Genomic DNA, 8,159 nt, shown 5'->3' with positions numbered 1-8,159 from the left:
ACAAAACAAAAAAACACAACAACCCCCCCCCCCAAAAAAAACTAACAAAAGAAAACTTTGCAGCACACTTTGCAAATATTAACCAATTAATCTAATTTAAAATAAAGCACAGAAACGCTTCCTGTGCTGGGAGTCTTCACGGCTCGAGTAATGTCAGTATCTTCAGAGTCCGATCAAAGAGGAGTGAGCCTTTTTCAGAGGTGTTGGTGACATTGTTTTCAGATCCTTCCATTTTGTCCTATTTTAGGGTAAGCACAATTCGCTTGATTTGGGGGTTCCTCGTTTTTTAAAAAACCTTTCAACCGAGTGCACGTCTGTGAACCTTGTACGAACCAGCACCCAAGGCTTTATAACAGCATACCTGATCTGGTGCTAATATATTATCTCCATCTCGGACGTGGTAACGGTTATACACCTTTGTGGTCTTTACGGGGTTTATATATGTATCTTTTGTGCATGTGTGTTCTGGAGGCTGTGACCACCTGCTGTATGTACAATATGTGCTTGTTACATTTGTACACATCTCCCTTCGTGAATTTAAAGATCTAGCGATTACATCTTGTTTACTCAATATCATTCCCCCCTTAAAAAAAAAAAAAGCTACATGAACTGAACATGCCATGTTTCAATCTGGCCCCAGTGGCTTTTTCTCCGAAAGCAAAACGTGTGTCTTTTACACCAGGGCTTTCTCCCCACCCCAGGGGGTGTCTTCCATTCTTTTGTGGCTCAGTTTAAGGCGAAAAGGGCTCCAAACCACTAACTACCCAGAAGAGAGCCCCTTCTTCCACCTCCAAGGAGAATTCCAGATTTAATGCATCTGAAGATAGCGTGCTCTCTTCTGACTTATTGGCCACCATTACGAGGATAACAAAACACCACCTTGGCTTCAAGATCCTGGGTAGAGAGGCTCGCGGTCTTTTGCAACCATCTTTGGCGAGGCCTTGCTTCCTTCCACTCGAGTAAGTTGCGGCTTGGGGCCATGAAAAGGACTGGGTGAGAGCCTGCAATGCCGCTGGAAAAAGCAGCAGGCCCTCAGCACCACCATCACCACCACCCCGCTCTCCGGGGCGAAGCCGCGATGCGGCGGCCGCATATGGGCGAGACTTGGCAGGTCCGCGCGGCTCGCCTTCCCTCCGCCGAGTCGGCACCGGCCGAGCGTCCGCGCCCGCGGGCTGCGGGGCTTCGCGTCTCGCCTCCTTCTCCCCGATCCTCCCTTCCCCCACCGGCCGCCCCCTCCCCCTCTCCCGCGCTCCCTTTTGTTCGCTCGCCGCTCGGGCCGAGCCGCCGGTGCCGCCGCCGCCGCCCGGGCCCGCACCCCGATCGTAGGCCCCGGCGTGGCGGGCCGCCGCCGCCGCCGCCGCCGTGCGGCCTAGAGCGCGGCGCCCGGGGAGGCGCGGGGCCCGGGCCGGACGCACCGCAAGGCCGCGGCGGCGGCGGCGGCGGCGGCGGCAGCGGGGCGGCCCGGGCGGCGGCGGCGGCGGCATCGGCAGCATCGGCGGCGGCACCGGCGGCGAGGCCCCTCCGCCGCACACGCACACCCCGACCCCGGCAGCGGGAATGCAGCTGACACGCCCGTAACATGGAAGCCGCCGCCGCCGCCGCCGCCGCCGCCGCTACGACGACAGCAGCAGCAGCTACAGCAGCCGCCGGCGGCGCCGCGCTGAACAAAGGTCATCCGAGCTGCGGCCCAGACGCCCGGGCTTGACCGCTGCGAAGGCCAACCCCGGGCAGGGGGTGGGTGTGCGCCCGGGGCGCGGGGGGCGGCGAGGGGGCGGCCGGGCCGAGTGAGGGGTGCAGGGCCGCGGAGGAAGCGGCGCGGGCGGGCTCCGGCGAGGGGCGGGGGCGCGGGCCCCTCGTGCCCGGCCCTGCGGTCGGGGCCGGCGCGTGAGGCTCCGGCCCCTGGGCCTGACGGCCGCGGCCTGTCCCACCCAGGCCTTGGGGACGGCCGGCCTTCGCGGCCCGCCGGCCTCCTTGGGGGGGCCGAGGACCAGCCGGTCTGGCTAGGCCCCGCAGGTTCCGAGAGGGGGGCCACGTGAGCGCCGCCGCTCGCCTCCTCCCCCCTCCGGCGCTGGCGCTGCGCAGCGGATTTTTTAAAAGGCCTCTGTGCCCCTCTGTCCCACTGGCCCCGAGTCCGCCCCCCGCCTCCACCCCGGGCAGCCCTAGACTTCTTGCCCGAGGTGAAGGGATTTGGACTACTCCCCCCAGGTGCTTGAAAGAAGAGAAGGTCGGAGGAGGAGGAGGAGGAGGAGACTGGGGGGCTGCTGGTGGTGGTGACAGGGCTGCGAGAGAGAGGAGAGGAACGGGAGGAGGGGGCTGGGTGGGGGGGTGACAGGCAGAGAGGAGCCTGGTCAACGAGCCCGCAGCACTCTGCTAGGAGGCCGAGGCCGGCCCCTGCCGCCGACGCAGCCAGGGTGAGCAGACACACATAGATTGCTTTCCTGGGGGCTCTTTGTCAGCCACCAACCCAGAGCACACACACTGACACACACGTACACAAAGATCTGAGCCAGGTTGTGGGAGGTAAGTGGGGGAAGGAGAAGGAGGGGCAGCAGTGTCTGCGGTGGGCTTTGGGGTGGACGGGAGGGGGGATGGGCCCGAGGGGCTCTGGGGTGCTCGTGAGGGGAGCCTTTCCAGGGCTGTGTGCTTGTGCGGCGGTGGAGGGGACCCACGATGACCTTCCCGTCCTCACCAAGACCTAAGAGGGAGCAGCCACCCCCAGCGAGATCCTCCCTGTGCTGATGATTTTCAGGGACTTGTTGGCAACTCAGCGAGGGTTGCCATAGCTTTTTTATGTAGGGTGACCAGAACCGGTTGAAACTGGTTTGAGGCAGATCAGCTCCTGAGCACAATGCAGTCACTGAGCTACTACAGTGGGATAGCAGCTTCCTCCCTTCATGGCAGCCAAAAGCAGAGGAGCTTGCAGGAAGGGACCATCCCAACACAGTATGTGAATGCACACTTAGACACCACACAGCACTGGTACGTGACTAATGGAGCCCTAGAAGATTCTGTGTAGAGAAGATGGGGGAAAATGTGCAGGTTTGCAAGGTCTGAGATTACTTGGGCTTTTCCTGCCTTTTTCTTTTGCTTAAGGGATGGACAAGGAGCTGAGATTTATGACCCTTATTAAAGAAAAAAATGTGCCTTGCTAGGGTGGGGACACTTGGTTTCTGCAGTCTCTCTCTCTCTCTCTCACTCTCTCTCTCTCTCCTTCTCTACGTTTTTAACAAAACAAAACCAAAATGAACTGATGGATTTGTAATGATAGTTTGTTTGTTGCTGGAGAATGCTACTTTGCATGCTTTTTTTCTCTTGCAGGGTATGTTCTGTTTTGTGCTTTTCCTTTTAGAAGCTACTAAAGGGTTTTGGGGATACTTCTGACTATTATGAAGGCCAAAAGGTAACAATATTGTTCTAGGAAATGAGCATAAATGCGTTCCAATGATGCTGTAAGGCATACATGCTGTCTTTTTTTTCCTTGTAGGCCTGTTGACTGGGGCTGCTTTTAACCCTTTCATATTTGCAGAGAATGCAACCGTGTGACAGTAACTGAACATTGGTCCAAAGTCTTTCCAAAAGGTCAAGGTTCACAAGGTGAGATATGATAATTTTGAGCATGAATTTAAGTATTTATTTGAAGATCCGTTCAGACACAGATTGACAGTGCATTGGTACCCTGGAGATAATATTGGGTGGAGAGTGGAGAAGAAATACTCTTGACGTCAGCCAAGTTTAATGGGATTAGAGTGACTTTATGATAGTGTTGCTATCAAGGCGAAATCAGAATGACTTCATTAAATCGCATGTGGCTGGTCATTTAGAAGAGGCAGGCCTGAAAAACAAGTTTAAGAGAATGGTAGGCGTCAGGGCCTTGTGGGGAATGCACTGTTTTGCATAAGACTAAAGCAGTACACATGTAGCATTTTCCTGATGATTACAGGAAAATGGAAGGACTTTGCCAAATCCAGGCAGCCTAGCCACCTTTTTGAGATTTGAGGAGTCTGAAGGTAGATTTGCCTTTTGTTCATTCATCACCTTTCTTTTTACCTTGCTCTGTGTGTTAACCTGAAAGGCTTTTCACTCCAAGTCAAGTGGTGGAATGGCTTTTATTGATTTGGGCGGGGGTGGGGTGTTGACCGTGAGTTTGCCATTGGATTATTTGTGGCATACGTTTTAATATGGAATACTTAATGCAATGCCAGGAGGAGACTGGGTAGTCTGGCTTCCTCTGTGCAAAGATGCCTGTTAACTCAGAGCTTTACAGCAGTGGATGGTAGAAAATGTCCAGTGCCTTAAGGGATGACAGTTTGATTTGAGCTGGCATTTTTATGCATCCTCCAAAACCAAAAGAGGTTTTAGAGGAGAAGAGAGAAGCAGCAGTGATCAGTGGTAGCAAAGTAAAGAACAAAGGCAGTGAGACCTCACAGGGGAATACGAAACATTTCGCCTTGGGGTTCCTTGTGAAAAGAGCTGCAACTTCCCCAAACAGGAAACCAGCAGTTCCAGAATCAAATCCAAGATGATCGCAACAACGGATAGAACTAGTTCTGTCTTCTGGTTTGGTAAAAGTACAGTCAAGAGGAGCCCATAGAAGACACGATTGAAAACAAATTTCTCCCCTACTCTGTGGAGGGTATTTTGTTCCTCTTTGCATTCAGCAGAACAGTCTTTTCAGAAGTGCCGAGGGTCTTAGAATGGGTTGTGTGCTGGCAGTTGGTGGGCAGAATATCTGCAGTGAAGGGTGTCAAGTATGCAAGGGTTTATTGTTGAAATTTTTTTCATATGATTTCAGAGCATCCGGCGTGTGATAAAACTGGGCAAAAGAGAAACAACAGGGCATGGTTAGCTCAGAATACTTTGTGCGGTATTTAATAGAGATAAATGTAACCTCGGACTGAGAGGCCAGTAAATAGCTCATGTGATGGAACAAAATTCTTGACAAATCACTGTGCGAAAATTGGTTTTCAATTCTACAACATTTTTGACTGCCAGAGGTTCTGTGTCTGAATGTGGCAGAAATCTGCTTGCAAAGCAGATCCCAATCCACGTTGCATGATATGCTGTTCCTGCTTTTCTGGTGCCAACTAAAACTCAGATGGCTAATGTGATAAACCTTAATTAGCTTAATATTACAATAAGCTGTTTTATGATTGAGTCCTTCACTCCTATCTTTAGAAAGTCAGTGATTTTTATTTAACTTTGACAGCTAACCCCTTGCAGTGACTGTTTCTTGATAGGATGTTTAAAAGCCCTTTTTGTAAGGCGTGGCGTGTCCCAGAACGTTCTGGTTTACTCTCTGTGGTTTTAGATTTGTTACTCCCCCTCCCCCAGAAGGCGCCTGGAAAATAGCATTTGCTTTGCACGCAGGCCCGTCTTTCCACTTTCCAGCTGCAAAGAGCCGTTGCAGGTCGGAGAGCTGGTTCTCCAGGGCTGCAATCAGGAGCCCATCTTGGCTGGAGGTTTGTCTCAGGTGGCGATCTCATGCTGGGCTCTGAGGATGTGGCAGACCCAGGTCTCCCGGAGAGGAACAGAGTTTTCTGGGCTCGGGAATGTGAGTGCGGAGAAGCCGCAGTATCCTCTTGCCCAGAAGAGCCAGGTGGGAGTAGGGTGGCACCCACCCTTGGCGCTGGGGCCACTGGTCTGTCGCCATGCGGGCAGCCACACCTGGAGCCCGGAGCCCAGCGCCTGCTCGGGATTGCCTGGGGCAATCTCCAAGGACGACAGGCGGGCCATCCCCTCTGGAGGAAGAATGTGTGGGTTTGGCTGAGGAGGGTCCACTGGAAAGAAAGAGTCACTGGGTGGTGAACCTTTGCTTGTTTTTATCATTTGCCTACTTAGCATCACTTTTTCCATGTTAAAGAACGTTGGATCCAGGGTTTTTAGAACTCTCAGCCTCCTGGTTTAGGAGAACTCTTGCACGCTCTCTCTCGCGCTCTCTCTCTCTCTCTCTCTCTCTCTCTCTCTCTGTCTTTTGCTGTCTTTTCTCACAAAGAGATTCCCCACCCACCTCCCACCTTGACTCCTTTCTAAAGGAGGGTCTAGGAATGCTGCAGCCAACACGTGGATGGAATTTTCTGCTGATACCTTTGACTAGGATGAGTTAGAACTTCAGGATTTGTAGTCTCCCCCCCCGCCTGTATTTCTTCCCTTGAAATGCTTTCTTGGGCTGTGCTGTGGGGTACCGTCTGTCTCCCGTTGGTTTTGAATAACCTTTCCCATATCCTTGGTGGAACTCCATTTAGCTGTTCACAGCTGGAGTGGAGGTTGCCCTCCTGTGGAACCTCGCAAAGGTTGCCAGCACGGGGAGGGGGGGAAAGACTTGGGGTTGCCCCCCACCCCGTCCCCCTAACATTTCTTCCTCATCAATGCAATACAGTAGCAACAAAATAATAACAACAGCCACTGCTTAACGTCAAGGAAATCCACACCTTTGTGTTAATTATACAAGCAGTACCTCAGAGATACTGTGGGTCTGGGTTCCAGACCACCACAAGAAAGTGATTATCGCAATAAAGCAAGTCACTTGAATTTTTTGGTTTCTTGGTACATATAAAAGTTATGTTTACACTATACTGTAATAAGTGTGCAGTAGTATATCTAGAAAAACAATGTATGTATCTTTATTAAAAAATACTTTATTGCTGAAAAAAATGTTAACTATCACCTGACAATGCACAGTTGCCACAGACCTTCAATTTGTAAAAAAAAGCACAGTATCTCTGAAGTGCAGTAAAGCAAAGCGCAAAGGAGGTATGCCTGTATTTGGCGTATAATCTTTAACTATGTCATGGTTAAATAATTAACTTTTTTTTACTTTTAAATTTACATACAGTAAAACCCACGGTTTTATGGGTTTTGACAAGCGTGTAGTGCTGTGTATGCGCCACCACTACCCATAGGGAGTAGTTCCCTTGCCTGAAAAACTTTCCTCCTGCTGTCCCTTTGTAGTCAGACTCTTCTCTCCACTCCAACCCCCTGGCAGCCAGCGATTTGTTCTGTCCTTATATTTGGTCTTTTCCAGAATGCCATACAAATGGCTTCTTTGACTTACAAAGTGCATTTGAAAGGCATCCATATTGTTTTCTGTATCCATACTTGGTTCTTTTTTTTTATTGCCGAGTTGTGTAGACCACTCTATGGATGTACCACGGTTTGTTTCTCTGTTCTCCCGTTGAAAGACATTAGGGTTATTTCCAGTTTTTGGTGATTGGGAATAAAGCTGCTCTAAACATTTGCATACAGGTTTTTGTCTGAACATAAGTTTTTGGTAAGGACTTAGGAGTGGGATGACTGGGTCATATGGTAAGTAGATAAGAATTAGAAGTTAGAATGAAAGTAAATTCAGCTGGTCATAGCTCACAAAAAAGATCTAGCCTTGTCAGCTGCAGTTAAGACTTCCCAAGTAAATTTTTCATAGCAAATGTTATCTGAAGACACATGAGAGATGTTCATGATAATAGACCACTCACTAACGGGATGACAGGCTTTATAACCCAGAACTAATCGGAATTAGCCGAAAGTGGAAACAAGAACCTGCAAGTGGTAAAATATCCTTTATTTCCTTCAGCAGTTATTCCTAATCTCCTCAGAAGCATTTGGCAGTTTAATTTTCACATTTGTCTTCAGGTTCCATAAAACACCAACCAATAATAGAATGGAAATTTTGGAAAGGGGTACGAAAGATCTCTGTTGAAATCTTAGCTGCAGAAAGAACTTATCATTAATGATAATTTGTCTGATTTATTGACTGTCAAAATATTGGTGTTATTTTAATATTTGAAGTTATTATTCAGCTTTTGTGTCTTTTAAAGAAGTGAAAGTATTTAAGCAACGTCAAAGCAATGAAGTAGGGAGATTTTGGAAGCAGATTGGTTTTTTTTTAGAGGATAAAATAGCGTTCAGGATCAGGAAGAACAAGTAGACAGAGGTTATGGTGATGTGTAGAGGGAGGGAGGGAAGCCCGGGAAGTGGGAATCATTGTTAATTTGGGGATTATTTCATCCATTTAGCAGATACTGCGTGTTTACTAAGCACCGGACGTTGTGCTAGGCACTGGGAGGACCGAGGGAGAAGGAATCCGGAGAGGAAAACCTAGTGGGAAGTAGCCTACAGATGCTATGACAGGAATGTGAATAGGCCACCTAGTGCCAAGCATGGAG

General features: G+C 50.0%; 1 protein-coding gene across 7 annotated transcripts in view; it reads left to right on the top strand.

Moving 5' to 3' along the window:
- Positions 1-1,497: 1,497 nt before the first annotated feature.
- The window catches only part of ZNF532 (zinc finger protein 532), a 107,103-nt gene continuing 100,441 nt past the window's right edge, over positions 1,498-8,159 (top strand). For 2 of the 7 annotated variants that reach the window (XM_061169396.1, XM_061169390.1), the window contains exons 1-3: positions 1,498-1,734; positions 3,319-3,400; positions 3,485-3,594. The gene's annotated coding sequence lies outside the window, so the exon portion shown is untranslated. Of the gene's footprint in view, positions 1,735-2,387; positions 2,412-2,668; positions 3,049-3,318; positions 3,401-3,484; positions 3,595-8,159 lie in introns of those variants that run through there. The other 5 variants (XM_061169393.1, XM_061169391.1, XM_061169394.1 and 2 more) reach the window with 5 other exon arrangements.

The sequence above is a fragment of the Eubalaena glacialis genome, chromosome 15 (genome assembly GCF_028564815.1).
Source record: "Eubalaena glacialis isolate mEubGla1 chromosome 15, mEubGla1.1.hap2.+ XY, whole genome shotgun sequence".
In the NCBI taxonomy this organism is placed as follows: domain Eukaryota; kingdom Metazoa; phylum Chordata; class Mammalia; order Artiodactyla; family Balaenidae; genus Eubalaena; species Eubalaena glacialis.
Note: the sequence above shows the minus strand (reverse complement) of the source record. Positions and strands in the feature narration are given on the sequence as shown.